General features: G+C 51.2%; 1 long non-coding RNA gene across 1 annotated transcript; it reads right to left on the reverse strand.

Annotated features, from left to right (window-relative positions):
* Positions 209 to 9,349, reverse strand: LOC108636392. The gene is made up of 3 exons (XR_001918338.1): positions 9,040 to 9,349; positions 6,006 to 6,116; positions 209 to 5,481 (listed from the first exon to the last, which is right to left on the reverse strand). It is a non-coding gene; the product is annotated as an uncharacterized LOC108636392 (long non-coding RNA).

Below are 17,381 nucleotides of genomic sequence, written 5' to 3' on the forward strand. Positions count from 1 at the left end.
CAAGAGCAATGAGATCCGTGGATCGCTGTGGCCTTTCGAAGTGGCCTGGCAGAGCCAGGCTTTGCAAACCAGCTCCATTTGGCTCCAGTGCCTTCTGGGCTTCTCCCTCTGGGCCAGCCGCCTCCCAACCTCTAATAAACTCCCGAGAAGTGCTGGGCAGCCGCGACAGTGAGGACACTCTTTATCTGTCCAGATCAGGCCAGCTCGGTGCAGCAGTCAATAATTAATTCTGAATTTCCCCCATTTATCAAAGTGGCAGGAGCCAGAGTGCCTGGAATCCCAATCCCCAGGCTCTGTGCCCTGCAGCCACCTGGAGCTAGACCCAGTGGTGGCAGAAACCAGAGCGGGGGACCCTTATGGAGCCTGAGAAGGGAGGGTGTCCTTGGCTCCCACTCCCTTACTCTGGGTTATTAAATGCTGCACAATCCAGCAGTGACCAGACCAGACCTCATCCCAGACTTCTTGGTGCCCAGAGGCTACTGGGGAAAATAACACACTGAATGAATAATAATATAAATAATTAATGCTACAAAGGAAGAGAACAGGATACTTTGCGAATGCAAAACCAAGGGGAAGCGGTTGTTCAGAGCCTCCCCAAGGAAGCGACACTGAACCTGCAAAGCGGAGAGTGAAAGGTGAGAGGAGGGGAGAGGGTCTTCCGAATGCAGAAACAGCACATGCAAAGGTCCCGTGGCCAGAAAGAGTTTCTCCCACTCAGAGGTCAGCAAGGTGGTTAAGTGGGACTGGAGCTCACAGCACAAGAGTGAGCTCTTGTGAGCTCAGTGCCAGGTCTGGAGCCGTCACGGTGAGGCCAACAGCAGCCAGTGGCCATCAGGGGAAGAGGGGGGAAATTTCTCTGATGTTCCAGGGGATGGCAGTAAGGCTGCTTCCACCCCAGGTGAGTCAGAGAGCAGCCTGAGCAGCTGACTGTGACTTTTTGTTTTCCTTTTTCTAAGAACTGTTTTTCCGTTAGAGGATTCTTTCAAACCCATTTTGGCTTGGGGATGAGTCAGGATCTCTCTGCCTACAGACAGCCCAGACTGTGCAAGCAGCTTCTGGCCCAGCCACCTTAAACACCTCCCTTCCTCCTTGGGCAGGTTTGGAGACTGAGGCCCACAGAGGAACAAGGACCACCCGAGGTCATTCAGAAGAAGACGTGGGGGAAGCTCAGAGGAGGGGTTTCCAGGGTCCCAGGAGCAGCGCCCTGTGGCTTCTGCCTCCTGCGCTGGATCTGTAACTCCACGACGGCCGACAGCTGGGTGTCCTGGTCACCATGCTGTCCTCAGTGCCTGCAAACTGGAGGTGCTTCGTCCACAATTACAGAATGGGCAGTCCCAGCAGCTTTGGGAAACACCCCCCGAGGTTGCGCTCAGAGGATCGGCAGGAAAGGATATCCTTTCTGAGAGTGGATACGAGAGACAAATACAGGAATATGGAGAGAGAAAGAGACAGAGAAACTGCCAGGGACACGGAGAGAGACAGAGACAGCAATGGAGACAGACAGACTCAGAATGAGATAGTGGAGAGGCAGAGATCAAGAGACACACAGAGAAGAAGCGATAAATGGGAGGCAGATACGTGCAGAAGACACTGAGTGGATGAAGACACAGGTGGGGGCAGGCAGGGAGGCAGCAGGGTCAGGACCACCACTCAGTGGTATAGGACACTTTGCGTGAATTTCAAAAAGATTCCCCTTCCTGAGGCCCTCTCACCCCAGCTGGATGTTTCTGTGCAGTGAACAGCCTGGCCCGCCATCTAAGGCAGCCAAAGCAAGCTCTGTGTTGGTATCTCCAGCAGCCAGCACAAGACCAGGCACACACAGCATGCTCAACATATGCCCGGTGAAGTAATGGACAAAGTGAGGTAATGCCAGAATCCATTCGGGAGTCCCAGAGAGAGAGAGAGGAAGGAGGAAGGGAGGAAGGCAGAGCAGAACTGAAGTGGGAAGTCCGGGCACCTGCAGTTTCTGGCTGAGCCACAGATGCCTCCTCTGGGAACCACCTGGGTTTACCTGCCACCCAGGAAAATTCCCCTCCAACTTCTGGGAGCACAAAGCAAGTGGGCAGCCAAGGCGGGAGGTGGCCCCACCCCCGGACGCCGCGGGCCCCAGCGAGAGATGGTGACTGCCAAGTCTCACCTGAAACTCCTCACAGCCCAGACTTGCTCCTGGGGTGGAGCCAGGAACCTGAGAGGCCCTGAGGGGGGACGACCAGGCTTCCCCTATTTTCACAGCCCAGAGATGGGAGGGGGCTGGCTTGGGGTCACCCAGAATAGGAGTCAAGGGAAAAGCATTCCTGGAGATGAGTGAAGAGGGAAGAGAAAAGGACGTGCTCAGGGCTGAACTGTCGATGGAGGGTGAAGCTCAAGGCCAAGTTAGGGAGATTGAACTTGGCTGTGTGTCCAAACACTTAATCTTTTATTCTATACACACTCAATTTAGTCCCTCTGTACCTAGTCCCAACCTGAGTGATCCTGGGGCCCCAGAGGTGACTCCTAAGACTGGGAGGACACACAGACCTCCCCGTTCTGTGGGTCAGGAGCGAGCCAGGCAGGCTGGAGGCTACAGGACCCAGAGGCCAACTGGGAGAGGGCTGTTGAACCCAATGGAGGCTGGGCGTTAGTGCCAGGACCTTGAAAACGTAGGAATACGTCAGGTGAAAAAAAGACCCAAAAGCACATCCTGGGCAGAAAATACAAGTCTGGAGGTGCGTATAAATCAGGTAAGTGTTCGACTTCCCTGGTGGTACAGTGGATAAGAATCCACCTGCCGATGCAGGGGATATGGGTTTGATCCCGGGGCCAGGAAGATTCCACATGCTGCAGAGCAACTAAGCTAATGTGCCACAGCCACTGACACCTGTGTGCCTAGAGCCTGTGCTCCACAACAGGAGAAGCCACCGCAGTAAGAAGCCTGTGAACCGCAACAGAGCGGTGTCCATTCACCACAACCGGAGAAAGCCTGAGCACAGCCATTAGGACCCAGTGCAACCAAAAACAAAAAATAATAATCAGAAAAGTGCTGGGAACGATCCAGAGTGTACACAAAAAGGTTAGGGTTGGACCAGAGAGAAAGATCAGACCTCAGACGGATCAGAAATGGCTGCATGACAAAGGGGGCATGGGAGCTGGGACTTTGAAGGATGAAGAGGAGTTTGCAAATAGAAACAGTAAGGCATGCAAACTGAGCAGAGAGGCTGTGGCCCAAATTCAAAGAACACGATGATGGCATAGCAGGAGAAATGACTTGAGGAGTAAAATCAGTAGATGTCAGATTTCTCCAGATCTAAGCAGACTGCCATTCAAGGCCAAGAAACCCACAGAGAAATCCCCCTGGCTCCTCCCAGCTGTATTAGGCCTGCTCCAACCACTGTTATCGCTCCTCCGTGGGTCACAGATACTGTCCACTTTGGTCTACGGCAGCACTTGGTGGGGATGCTTTCCACAAGTGGTGCTGGGATCTCAGGCCAGGCTTGGCCCTCTCTGTGCCTCAGTTTTCCCATCTGGAAAGTGGGAATGTCAGAAGTCACTTTTGCTGTTTGTGTTCATCTCAGGACTGGGAGGACTCCAACAAACACTGTGAAGGCAGTAAAGCGATAACAGGAAGAAAGGAAGAGAGAGCAATGGAAGGGAAAAAACTTGCACTCCTCCTCCAGACCAATACCAAGAGACAGGTCCAAGATTATTATTTTAGAACACGGTGGAGCTGTCGAGGATTAAGAAATGAGTGGTGATTTGCATGTGATTTGCATTCAATTTGCATACCGTTTGTTAAATGTCAAAAAAGGCCTGAAAATGCTTTCTCCCACTCCCACCTCAGCCAAGAAGCAGGAAACTCTCCCCCTTCTTCTATCAGGGACCTGTGCATGGGCTGGGGACCCTTTAGTTCAAGGATGGCCAGGACAGCAGACCTGAGGGGAATGGGGTGACCTTGGATGCTCCATCTGTAAAATGGGTCATAATCCTCACCACCACTGACTATCCTTTCAGTTGGAAGACTAGATAAGTGGAGGCCAAGCACAGACCTTGGGACATAGTGAGAACCAAAGAATGGAGCTGGGATGACTATTAAAAGCCCCACTTTCCCGCTGGGTCCTGGGGATGGGGGTGAGGGATGGGGAGTGGGCAGGTCCCTCAGCATTTGAGTGACCCACTGAGGCTGAAAGCAGGCAGGAGCAGGGCCCTGAGCTGCTTGGCCTCAGCAGGAGGAACGCCAGCCCCGGAGAGGCGTCTGAGGGGAGGCTAGCGGAGCCCCGCAGGCCTGGTGCTGTCCCCACACAGTGGAAGACAAAGTCCAATCTGAGCGCTACTCTCCCCATGGCCACGATTTATTACCCATCTGTCCCTACTCTGGGCCCTGCAGCCAACAAAACTCTTATTAATTAAAACATTATTTCTTCCCAGACTCCTGAGCCTCTGCCCTGTGATGCCAGCACCCAGGGCTTGAATGCAGCCGTCTAGGGTGCATGTGAATGGGCTACCCCGGGCAGTGGGTGGACTGCAAAGAGGACCAAAGATCAGAAATACAACTGAGTTCCCGTGTTCTGCTTGGAGGGCCTTTTTTCTTTTTTTCTGTCCCCATACCGCAGCTTGTGGGATCTTAATTCCCCAGCCAGGGATTGAACCCTAGCCAGAAGCACAGCAGAAGCAGAGTCCTAACCACTGGACCACAGGGAATTCCCCACCCAGAGGGTCTTGTACCCAGAATCCCTACAACACACTGCCTGGAATAGTCTGGATCACCCCCACGATTATCATCAATGTCTCAGCACTCTGCCAGGCACAGACCCCCCACCCCCAACCCCCACCCATTCAACCAGAAGAGCCTGTGCTGCAAAGTGAAGGATGCCGACAAGGGAGTGGGCATGGGTACAGCTTGTGGAGAGGTTGGGGGAGGGGCACAGTGCGACCCTGGAGTGCTGAGAGAGGGCTGGGGTGCCCCAGTCTCCACCTTCAGTCATTTGAGATTTCATGAGTAACCAGCCAAACCCACCAGCTGAGCTGTTCACAGTAGAGGGGGGTTGTGGGGGCCCCAAAGAGGACAAGGTGCTCACTGGCTGGGAAGAAGGAAATCTAAGATTTCCTGGAGGAGGCTGCAATCCCCGGTGTCCTGGAGCTGAAGACAGGGGTGCGAAAAGTGCTTCCAGCAAGGGGCACAGCTTGGGCAGAGGCATGCCTGAGAGAATGTTCAAGGCAGGAGCTGGTGAGGCCCACAAGCTCCCCTCCTATCCGCTCTATGCTTTTCCACATGTGACATCCTCCGGCTGCCTCCCAAGATGACACTGTGGATCCCCCTGGGACCTTGAAGCTCCAAGGTAGGAGCCATGGCCTCAGGATCACACAGCACAACTGGAAGGCTGGCTGGCCTGGAGCAGCAATGTCCTCAGTCGGTGGCAAGGACTAGGGCTCCGTCAGAAAGGTCCCAGGCAGTGAGCAGCAGCTGGGCAGGCCAGTGTTTCACCATCTATCCTGGGAGGCCAGAACCTTGGAACAGCAGGAGGGAGGGAATAAGACAATTTCAATCCAGGCCCCAATAAGAGGATGAACCACCAGCTCTCTGACCAGCCTTCCTTCTTATCTTTCCCCTAATACCTGCCACCAGCTCCTCCCCTTCCATCACCATGGTAGCCAGGGGAGCCTGGCACTTGGAGCCACCTGGTGGCAGTCACAGGAATTGCAGGCAAAGAGTCTAGCTACACCAAACGTGCCAACCAAAGTTCACTCTTTCAATGGTAGGAGGGGGAGTAACAGAACCCAGAGCACATGAGCAATTTGCCCAAGGACACACAGCAAGTCAGGGCAGCATTACTCAGGGCCACGTGTTAGTTCAAAGGGAAGTGAGAATGAGGCCAGTGACCCTACCCCAGGGTCTAGAAGTGTAGGAATATGGAGAGGGGTGATGGTCATCAGAGATGAGTTTCTTTTCATCTCTGGGCCTCAGTTTACCCATCTATGGTCTCCATTATCTCCAAGGTCCCTTCCATGTCCCAACTACTAGAGAGGCTTACCCTGAGTGAGGTCAGTCTCCCAGGAGATTTCCCTCCCCATCCCAGCCTGCTCCTTCAGCCAGCACCTTTGGTCCCCTCGGCCACGGTTCCGCATCCTCCAACCCAGGTTACCTGCAGGAGGGAGACAGAAAGACACAGGTTACAGGCCAATGCCCTCACCTTGGCACTTAAGGCCTCCTGGTTTGCTTGGTATCCAGCCAGTGCATCGTCCTGCATCTGCCACGACTCGCTTCCACCCTAGAGATTTTCTCTCTTGCTTCCAGGAGCCACTAGGACTCCAGGAAGATGTTCTGAGCATCCTCTTCCTCACCTCCAGAGATCATACAGTCAATAAACATTTGTTGAGCACCTACTGTGTGCCAGGCACTGAACTGGGAAGACAGCAGTGAATAGGATGGATAACAATGCCCTCCCAGAGTTTACAGTTTAGTGGGGGAGATGGGGTGAAAAGAATTAGTAAAATATTAGCAAAAATAATCAGTGAAATATAGACAAGTCGTCAGTTCCAGGGAGAAAGATAAAGCAGGTGTTGATGGGATGCAGTTTGAAACAGGTGGTCAGGGAAAATTACACTGAGGATAAGTGTACAGGACAGGATTACACTGAGGATAGTCTACACTGAACTAAGCCCTAAAGGAGCTGAGGGAGGGAAGTGGAAAGCATTCCAGGTAGAGGGAACAGCAGTGCAAAGGCCCTGAGGTAGGACCACACCTAGAGAGCTGGAGAAGCAGCAAGTTGATTCTGTCTTAGTTCAGCTGCCACCATCACTCTCCATCCCCAGACCTCCCCCCTCCACCAGTCTATCCTTCCTGCAGAGGGAGCCTGTGAGCACCTAGGTCAGGTCACACCCCTTCTCTGCCCATAGCCCTCCAGGGCTCCCATCTCCCTCCTCCCTCCCCATGGCCCACAAGGTCCTACATGACCTGCCCCAGCCCCTCCTTGCCCTCCCCTCCTCCCTCTCTCCCCCTCGCTCACTCGGCCCCAGACACAGGGGGCTCCTCACTGTTCCGCCAACACACCAGGTCCTGCCTGAGGGCATTTGCATATGTTATGCCCTCTGCCTGGAACACCCTCCTGCCTACTCTTGTTCCCTGTTTAATCAGCTCCTTCACATGGTACTCTGAAATGTCACCTTCTCTGAGACACCTCCCCTGGCCACTTTTGATAAGGCAGCAACACCTCCATCACTCCTGACCTTCCTGCAACTTTCCACAGCACTTATTACAGCCCGATGTTTTATCACATATTTAGTTGGTTCCTTGTCTGTCTCTCCCACTAGACTGACTGGACTCCATCTGCTGAATGCCAGTGCCCAGCACATGACCTGGCATACAGTAGGCAATTAATGAATGCTTACTGTATATTGAACATTGCTTGTGTGGGCATTTGTGCATCATTCAGCTGCTAGGCTTTGACTGGCCACTGCCAGGAACATCCTCTCCCAGCGCACCCCCATCTCCTCCTACCCCGAGACCCTCCCTTGAGAGGTCCTGGAGAGGCAAGCCCTCCTACTGCATCTTGAGCCTTCAGGACTGTCATCTGAGACTACAGCTCTCAAAATATCCCCCAGGGGCTTTCCTGATGGTCCAGTGGCTAAAACTCTGAGCTCCCAATGCAGGGGGCCTAGGTTCAATCCCTGGTCAGGGAACTTGATCCCACATGCTACAACTAAGAGTTTGCATGCTGCAACTGAAAGATCACGCATGTCACAGTGAAAATCAAGGATCTCAAGTGCTGCAACTAAGACCCAGTGCGGTCAAATAAATATTTTCAAAAAGCCACCCCGGGCTTTGTGGATCAAGCCTCTAGGGGCCCAGCAAGCATAACCCACATAAACTCCAAGATTACACAGAAAGTCCCAGTTCCTCCCCCATCCAGCATGTCGATCCTGGGCTCTGGTACCAGCCACTGCCCATCTCCTCCATCTCATTGTCCATCTAGCCAAGCATCAGCCTTCATCACTTCCCAAAGCTGCCCCAGGGCTCTGCATGTGTTGTTCCCACGGCCCTTCTGCCCAACCCCCACCCTCCTTGAACTGGGAGACCCACTCATCTCAGGTCACCTTGGCCAGGGGCCCTCTCTGGATATCCCCAGATGACCAGATCGGAGCATGGGCAGCAAGGGCAGCAGGAGTTTGTGGGGAAGGCAGGAGTAGTGGGGGGAAATGGATGGAGAGAGAAGGAAGAGAGACATACATACATACATAGAGAAAAACAGCAGAGACAGAAATGAATAGAGACACAGAGAAACAGAGAGACAGAGAGAGGAAGAAGGAAAGGAAATGAAATTTAACAGGGACAGCATCCCCCAGAGAGGGACTGACGGAAAACAGAGAGATCAAGAGAAATGCAGGGGAGGCTTCAGAGAGGCAGACAGAGTGATAAAGAAGAAAGCCTGCAGGGAAAATCGAGCAGCCCTCCTGACCCTTCTTGGCAGCTGGCTCCCTGCATCCTTCGTTCCCAGCAGGTTCCCACAATAGCCAGTGCTTGGAGAGGAGAATGAGGGGCGGCAAACACAGGGGCGAGAAGGGCCCCTAGTCCACCCTCCCCAGCAACCACCACCCCACTCCACCCCATCCCAGCCACGCTCTCTCCTCGCCTCCCCCGAGCCTGACCCACTTCCCAACTTCCCACCGCACTGGCAATGCCAGCCAGGCCCTGGGGTGCCCTTCTGTCTTTTCCTAGCACCCCCAGCCAGGACCCCAGCCAGGCCCAGCAGTGCCCCCCAGGCCCCATCCATCCTGACCCATCTCCCACCCAACCCGGGACGCCAGCCAGGCTCTCAGTTCCTTGCCATCTCCCCCATAGGCCTGACTCACCCCTCGCCTGGGACCCAGCCAGGGCCATCTGACCCCCGCCCCAGGCCTCCGCCCCCCGTCAATCCTGACCCACCTCCCAACCCATCACTCCAGTTCCCCGTCGTCTCCCCCGGAGCCCTGACTCACCCCTCACCCGGAACTCCAGCCAGGGCCACCTGACCCCCGCCCCCAGGCCCCCGCCCCAGTTCCCAGGTCGCCGCCCCAGCCCCCGGCCACCTGGGGTCGCTGACGAGCAGCAGCACCGAGCCGTCCTGTAGGCGCACGTCGCGCACCGTCTGGTGGTCGTCCAGCCGCCGCGCGTTGTAGTAGAAGGTGCGCTTCCAGGAGCTCACTCCCTGGCCCACGAGCTGGGCGCGCAGGTCGCTGAGCGTGTCCCGCGGCCGCACAGTGAGCGGCAGCAGCAGCGCCTCGTCCGCCAGGTGCACCTTGATGTGGTAGCGCTTCCAGCGAGATAGGCCCCGCCGCAGCCCCTCCATGGCCCGCACCGGGTGCTCGGACCCGGCTCGGGGCCCCGCGCGCGCGCGCGCGCCCGCCCTCCGCACCCACCCGACCGGCCCGGCCGCCCGCCCCCGCCGCGGCCGCGCCCTGCCCCGCCCTCCTGGGCACGCCCGGCGCGCAGGCTGCAGGCCCCGCGAGGGCGGGGCGTGGCGGGAGACTCGCCGGCCCGAGCCCTCACCCGCAGACGCCCCTCGGTTCACGCCGAGATGTATTAAGAGCCTACTGCGCGCCAGGCAGATGGAGGCGCCCAAGGAACCAGGGAATAAAATGTACAGAAAACAGCCGCATCATAAAGATCGCTATGTAAATGCACTCTGCATCCGATCGTGGTAAGTGCTAGGCAGGGACCAGAGCTCCAGACTGGCCGGGTAGTTCAGAGATCAAGGTCAAGGGAGGCCCCTCTGTGGAGGTGGCATTTGAATGGAGATCTGACGGAGGAGTGAGCCCGCCGCGCAAAAGGTTACAATCAAGAGTGCTTACTGCATGCTGAGCTGGGGAACAGCCCGTGCAAAGGCCCTGGGGCAAGACCCTGCCTAGTGTCTTGGAGGAACAATGAGGAGGCCTATGGGGCTGGAGCAGAGTGAGCTAAGGGGAGGTGGGGGGCGGTGGGGAGGAATGCAGCAGGTCGTGCAGGGCCTTGAGGGTCCACAAGGAGCACTGGGCTTTTACCCCAAGAGAGATGGGAGCCCTGGAGGGAAGTGACTGAGGTTTGTATTTGTCACTCACATATCTGACTCTCGTGTAGTCCCTTATTTCCTTGATGATACATTCAACCAGTATTTATTCTGTGTCCAGGCTGGGTGAGTGATGCTGTGCACCAGAGAAATCTCAGTTTAGGGCTATGCCTTCAAGGGTCACCCAACTGAAGGTCAGGGACACAGAGCTGGACACACAGATTCCCAGTGCTATGTGGTCAGGGTTTGAGTGGTAGAAGAGACCCCAAGCTGGAAAAGGCCAGTAGGGATAGATGGCTTTCCAAATGGGTGGGCATGGAGTACTAGGGCTTTGGCATATGAGTAGGAGTTCAACACTCCCTCCAAGGAGTTACCTGTCCATGATCAACAACTATTTAGTTGTGCGCCTAGTGGGGAGAAGCAAGAGTCAAGGCTTGTGGCCAGTGACGGTCAGGGGAGGCTTGTAAGCAGGAAGTCACCCACTCCCAGTTCCATACCTGGGAGTTCCATACCTGGGAGTCACCTACTCCCAGTTCCCCCACCCTGGCAACCCCTTTCTCAGGCTCCACCACCCTCTCCAGTCCTATTTATCCAACAACCCCCTTCCTGAAAGACTTCCTTGATTGCTGCTTGCCCCCATCCATCACCATACCTGCCAGAACAGGACTGACCAGTTCTGGGTGTCCAGAATGTTGACTTGACCTCAGAGAGGCTGTTTGTACTTAGAAGCCAGTTACTGTGGAGCCCCCTGGGGGCTCCTCCTTCAGCAGTGGCCAAAAGCTGGGGAGGGAGGCTGAAATCAGAACAGAGCAGTGGACTGATGGAGAGTTCTGAGCCCGACCCTGACCCTTGCATGTTTCTTAGGAAGGAACTTAACCTCTCTGGGCCTCAATGTTGCCATCTATCCAATGGGATGGTTACAAGGAATGAATTACTGCACGTAAGCACTTGGAAATGTTCCTGAAGCGTAGTCACTGGCTAATTGGCTATGTTGAAAGAATCATCAAGTGCAATTAAACTCCTCAAGGAAAAGCAAATAAAACCAAAAATAGCAAACAGGAAAGAGAGAGGAAAAAAAAACCCTGCTCAGTGACAGATGGCCTTCTAAATACTTGATTTTAAAAAAGAAAAGAAAGCTTTCCTATATTCTCACATGGCACTATTATCTCCCATTATACAGATAAGTAAAGTGAGACTTGGGCTTCCCAAGTGAAGGTAGTGGTAAAGAACCCGTCTGCTAATGCAGGAGATGTGGGAGACACGAGTTCAATCCCTGGATCGGAAAGATCTCGTGAGGAAGGAAATGGCTACTCACTACAGTATTCTTGCCTGGAAAACCCCATGGACAGAGGAGCCTGAGGTCTACAGTCCAGGGGATTGTAAAGAGTCAGACACGACTCAGTGACTGAAAACAACAAAGTGAGACTCAGAGAGGGTAACTTCCTTGAGGATACACGGTGGAAAATGGCAGAGCCAGGATTTGAACCCTAGCCACCCGGCTTCAGCCATCATGCTATTGTCCACTTTCTATGCAGCTTCTTAGACAACCATCAGATTTCAGATGGAGATTTTAAAGGTGGCTAAGAGCAAATTTAATTGGATGGGGCAAGCAGCAGTGGCCACAGGACTGGAAAAGGTCAATCCTCATCCCAATTCCCAAGAAAGGTAGTACCAAAGAATGTGCTAACCATTGGACAGTTGCACTCATCTCCCATGCTAGTAAGATCATGCTTAAAATCTTGCATGCTAGGCTTCAGCATTATGTGAACCAAGAACTTCCAGGTGTCCGAGGTGGATTTAGAAAAAGAAGAGGAACCAGAGATAAAATTGCCAACATTCGCTGGATCATAGAGAAAGCTAGGAAATTCCAGGAAAACATCTACCTCTGTTTCATGGACTATGCTAAAGCCTTTGACTGTGTGTGTCATAACAAATTGTGGAAAGCTCTTAAAGAGATGGGACTACCAGAGCCTCTTACCTGTCTCCTGAGAAACCTGTATGGGGGTCAAGAAGCAACAGTTCGAACCCTGTATGGAACAACTGATTGGTTCAAGATTGAGAAAGGACTACAACAGGGCTGTCTGCTGTCACCCTGTCTGTTTAACCTGTACGTGTCTGGGGAGGCCTTACAAATAGCTGTGAAAAGAAGAGAAGCGAAAAGCAAAGGAGAAAAGGAAAGATATAAGCATCTGAATGCAGGGTTCCAAAGAATAGCAAGAAGAGATAAGAAAGCCTTCTTCAGCAATCAATGCAAAGAAATAGAGGAAAACAACAGAATGGGAAAGACTAGAGATCTCTTCAAGAAAATTAGAGATGCCAAGGGAACATTTCATGCAAAGATGGGCTCGATAGAGGACAGAAATGGTATGGACCTAACAGAAGCAGAAGATATTAAGAAGAGGTGGCAAGAATACACAGAAGAACTGTACAAAAAAGATCTTCATGACCCAGATAATCACGATGGTGTGATCTCTCATCTAGAGCCAGACATTCTGGAATGTGAAGTCAAGTGGGCCTTAGAAAGCATCACTACGAACAAAGCTAGTGGAGGTGATGGAATTCCAGTTGAGCTATTTCAAATCCTGAAAGATGATGCTGTGAAAGTGCTGCACTCAATATGCCAGCAAGTTTGGAAAACTCAGCAGTGGCCACAGGACTGGTAAAGGTCAGTTTTCATTCCAGTCCCAAAGAAAGGCAATGGCAAAGAATGCTCAAACTACTGCACAATTGTACTCATCTCCCACAGTAGTAAAGTAATGCTCAAACTTCTCCAAGCCAGGCTTCAGCAATACATGAACCGTGAACTTCCTGGTGTTCAAGCTGGTTTTAGAAAAGCCAGAGGAACCAGAGATCAAATTGCCAACATCCGCTGGATCATGGAAAAAGCAAGAGAGTTCCAGAAAAACATCTATTTCTGCTTTATTGACTATGCCAAAGCCTTTGACTGTGTGGATCACAATAAACTGTGGAAAATTCTGAAAGAGATGGGAATACCAGACCACCTGACCTGCCTCTTGAGAAATCTGTATGCAGGTCAGGAAGCAACAGTTAAAACTGGACATGGAGCAACAGACTGGTTCCAAATAGGAAAAGGAGTACATCAAGGCTGTATATTGTCACCCTGCTTATTTAAGTTCTATACAGAGTACATCATGAGAAATGGAAGAAGCACAAGCTGGAATCAAGATTGCCGGGAGAAATATCAATAACCTCAGATATGCAGATGACACCACCCTTATGGCAGAAAGTGAAGAGCAACTAAAAAAGCCTCTTGATGAAAGTGAAAGTGGAGAGTGAAAAAGTTGGCTTAAAGCTCAACATTCAGAAAACGAAGATCATGGCATCCGGTCCCATCACTTCATGGGAAATAGATGGGGAAACAGTGGAAACAGGGTCAGACTTTATTTTGGGGGGCTCCAAAATCACTGCAGATGGTGACTGCAGCCATGAAATTAAAAGACGCTTACTCCTTGGAAGAAAAGTTATGACCAACCTAGATAGCATATTCAAAAGCAGAGACATTACTTTGCCAACAAAGGTCCGTCTAGTCAAGGCTATCGTTTTCCCTGTGGTTATGTATGGATGTGAGAGTTGGACTGTGAAGAAGGCTGAGCGCCAAAGAATTGATGCTTTTGAACTGTGGTGTTGGAGAAGACTCTTGAGAGTCCCTTGGACTGCAAGGAGATCCAACCAGTCCATTCTGAAGGAGATCAGCCCTGGGATTTCTTTGGAAGGAATGATGCTAAAGCTGAAACTCCAGTACTTTGGCCACCTCATGCGAAGAGCTGACTCATTGGAAAAGACTCTGATGCTGGGAGGAGGAGAAGGGGACGACAGAGGAGGAGATGGCTGGATGGCATCACTGACTTGATGGACGTGAGTCTGAGTGAACTCCGGGAGTTGGTGATGGACAGGGAGGCCTGGCGTGCTGTGATTCATGGGGTCGCAAAGAGCTGGACACGACTGAGCGACTGAACTGAACTGAACTGAACTGAGCTGAACTGAACTGAACTGATACGCTGAGCACAACACGAGAAATGCCGGGCTGGATGAGTTACAAGCTGGAATCGAGATAGGCGGGAGAAACATCAACAATCTCAGATGTGTGGATGATACCACTCTAATGGCAGAAGGTGAAGAGGAACTAAAGAGCCTCTTGATAAGGGTGAAGGAGGAGAGTGAAAGAACTGGCTTAAAACTAAATATTAAAAAAAAACTAAGATCATGGCATCCAGCCCTGTTACTTCATGGCAAACAGAAGGGGAAAAGGCGGAATTAGTGACAGATTTCCTCTTCTTGGGCTCTAAAATCACTGAGGATGGTGACCGCAGCCATGAAATCAGAAGACGATTGCTTCGCGTCAGGAGAGCTATGACAAACCTAGACAGTGTGTTGAAAAGCAGAGACATTACTCCCCTGACAAAGGTGCGTATAATCAAGGTTACGGTTTTCCCAGTGGTCATGTGTTGCTGTGAGAGCTGGACTGTAAAGAAGGCAGAATGCCAAAGAATTGATGCTTTTGAACTGTGGTGCTGGAGAAGACTCCTTAAAGTCCCTTGGACAGGAAGGAGATCAAACCAGTCAATCTTAAGGGAAATCAATCCTGAATATTCGTTGGAAGGGATGAAGCTGAAGCTCCAGTATTTTAGTCATCTGATGTGAACAGCCGACTCATTGGAAAAGTCCCTGATGCTGGGAAATATTGAGGGCAAGAGGAGAAGAGGGTGTTAGAGGATGAGATGGATGGATGGCATCACTGGAAGATAGGGAAGGACAGGGAAGCCTAGGGTGGTGCAGTCCATGGGGTCACAAAGAGTTGGACACAACTGGGCAACTGAACAGCAACAAGAAGAAATTTAATTCCAGATGGATCATCCCCCACCAAGCAAAAAAACAGAGAGAGAGACAGAGACAGAGAAACTATTAAACTATTAGAAGAAAACATGGAAGTTTAATAATAATCACAGTGTGTTGAAACACAACATTACACCTTTAATGACTTAAAAGATGAATAACTGACTACATACAAATATATAATTCCTATACACACGCACAAATACTAGAAGGGTCAATAGATTAAGTCAGAGAAACTTTTCCAAGACCTGGTAGACAATAGAATGATTTCCTTAATATGTAAAGAGCTTTCAGAAGTCAATGAGGACCAAAAATCCAATAGAAGAGGCAAATGATATGAACAGTTTCTGAAAGGGGAATACAAATGTCTTCTAAGCATTTAAAAGGGAGTTCATTCTCACTTGTCATAAGCTAAATATAAAATAAAACTACCACAAAATACTTAAAATCTATCAGGTTGCCAATGATGAAAAAGTTTGATAATTCACCATGTTGCTGGGGTTTGGGGAAAAAAGAAGTCTCAAGCACTGGGGGTGCATGTTCTGATCTCTCTGATTATATGTGTGAAATATTCTAATCTCTCTGATAATAGCTATTAAAACGAGAAACTGCTGTATCCCTCCTGGGAATCTATCCAGGCGCCCAAGGACAGATTATAGCACAGCACACAGGCTGAGCAATTTACATGCAATCCACAAGGAATTCTGAGGCTGGTCTCACTGAGAAAAGGAGGGAAACTGAGGCCCAGAGGAGGGAGAGAATGAGGGTCCAGAATGCTGGTTGCACTGTCTCAGGCAGGGGTGGGGTGGGGCTAACTTTACCTGTGGCACTGGTCACCACAGCCCCAGACACCTCCCTTGTCAGGCTAACCTCCAAGTTTCAGGCAACACACCTGTCGGTGTACAGAACAGGTCAGAGCAGAACCAGAGATGCTCAGCTTTAACATATGGAGGCCGAGCCGGCCACGCCAAGCCCTGCAAGTGCTGGGTGCCAGTTCCAATTAATTCTGACTTTCTCATTAAGCCGTTAGGAAAAGCCAGGTGGCCGCAGGCGGTAGGCCCTCTGCCTCGGCCACTGGATTAGAGGGATCATGGTTTCTGCCTCGAGACAATGTATTATCTGTCACGGGCAATTATGGGAGACCCAAGCGGGCAGTGCCAAGCTTGGTGAATCCCTGAGTTCTAGAACCTGGGGGGATCTGAATTGTGGAATCTCTGAAATCGTGGACACCCAGAATCTGAGAGTGCCCGGCATTCTAGATCTTCAGAAGACTCTCCCCTCTTCCTGAATGTTCTAGAATCCTAGTGGGAATTCTCTGGTGGTCCAGTGGTTAGAACTCCACATTTTTCACTGCCAGAGCCTGGGTTCAATCCCTGGTCAGGGAACTAAGATCTCTCAAACTGCACCATGTGGGCAAAAAAATAGAATCCTAGAGCCAGGATCCTGAGTGGCAATCAACACATCACTCTGGCTGTCTTGGCAGGGAGAGGAATACGTGGGCAGTCAGAGGCAGAAGGCCTGGGTGTAGGTGGAGGCCTGCACCCCACCAGTACTGCAGGTAGATAGGGAGGGAGAATACTGTGCTAGCTTGCCCCAACCTGTGACACAGTCACTGAACTTGGCATGGCCAACTTATGGAATCACAAATACTTAGCCTCTTGTGACACAGAGTTCTTGGTGAAACTTTTCCCTTGGATCAGAGGGTCTCTCAAACTGGAAGCCCAGGGGCTGAATCTGTTTTTTCTGTTGTTTCTGTTGTTGTTTGGTTATTTGGGCCCACATAATGTTTATAAGAACTGGTGAATAAATTTTTTCCATATAAGAGCTCCAGTGCATACGGTGGAATACTGCTCAGCCATAAGAGGAATGAAATTATGCCATTTTGCAGCAACAATGGGTGGACCTAGAGATGATTATATACTAAGTGGTGATGTAAGTCAGACAAAGACAAATACCACATGGTTTCACTTATATGTGGAATCTAAACTATGCTACAAGCGAACCTGTCTACAAAATAGAAAGAGACTCACACAGAGCACAGATCTATGGCTGCCAAGGGGGAGAGGGGATACAGGAGGGATGGAATGGGAGTTTGGAATTAGCAGATGCAAGTTATTATAGAGAATGGATAAATGACAAGGCTCTACTGAATAGCACAGGGAACCATATTCAACAATGCATGAACATGCTCAGTTGCTAAGTCATGTCTGACTCTTTGGGACTCCATGGACTGTAGCCTCCCAGGCTCCTCTGTCCATGGGATTTTCCAGGCAAGAATACTGGAGTGGGTTGCTATTTCCTCCTCTAGGAGATCCTCCCACCCCAAGGAACAAACCCATGTGTCCTGCATCTCCTCGCATTGGGCGGGCAGATTCTTTACCTCTGAGCCACCTGGGAAGCCCATATTCAACTATATCCTGGGATAAACCACAATGGAAAAGAATATTAAAAAGAAACATGTATAACTGAGTCACTTCTCTGTACTGCAGAAATTAACATAACATTGTAAATCAACTATACTTTGATTAAAAA

This window comes from Capra hircus, chromosome 7, assembly GCF_001704415.2.
Source record: "Capra hircus breed San Clemente chromosome 7, ASM170441v1, whole genome shotgun sequence".
Lineage (NCBI taxonomy): Eukaryota > Metazoa > Chordata > Mammalia > Artiodactyla > Bovidae > Capra > Capra hircus.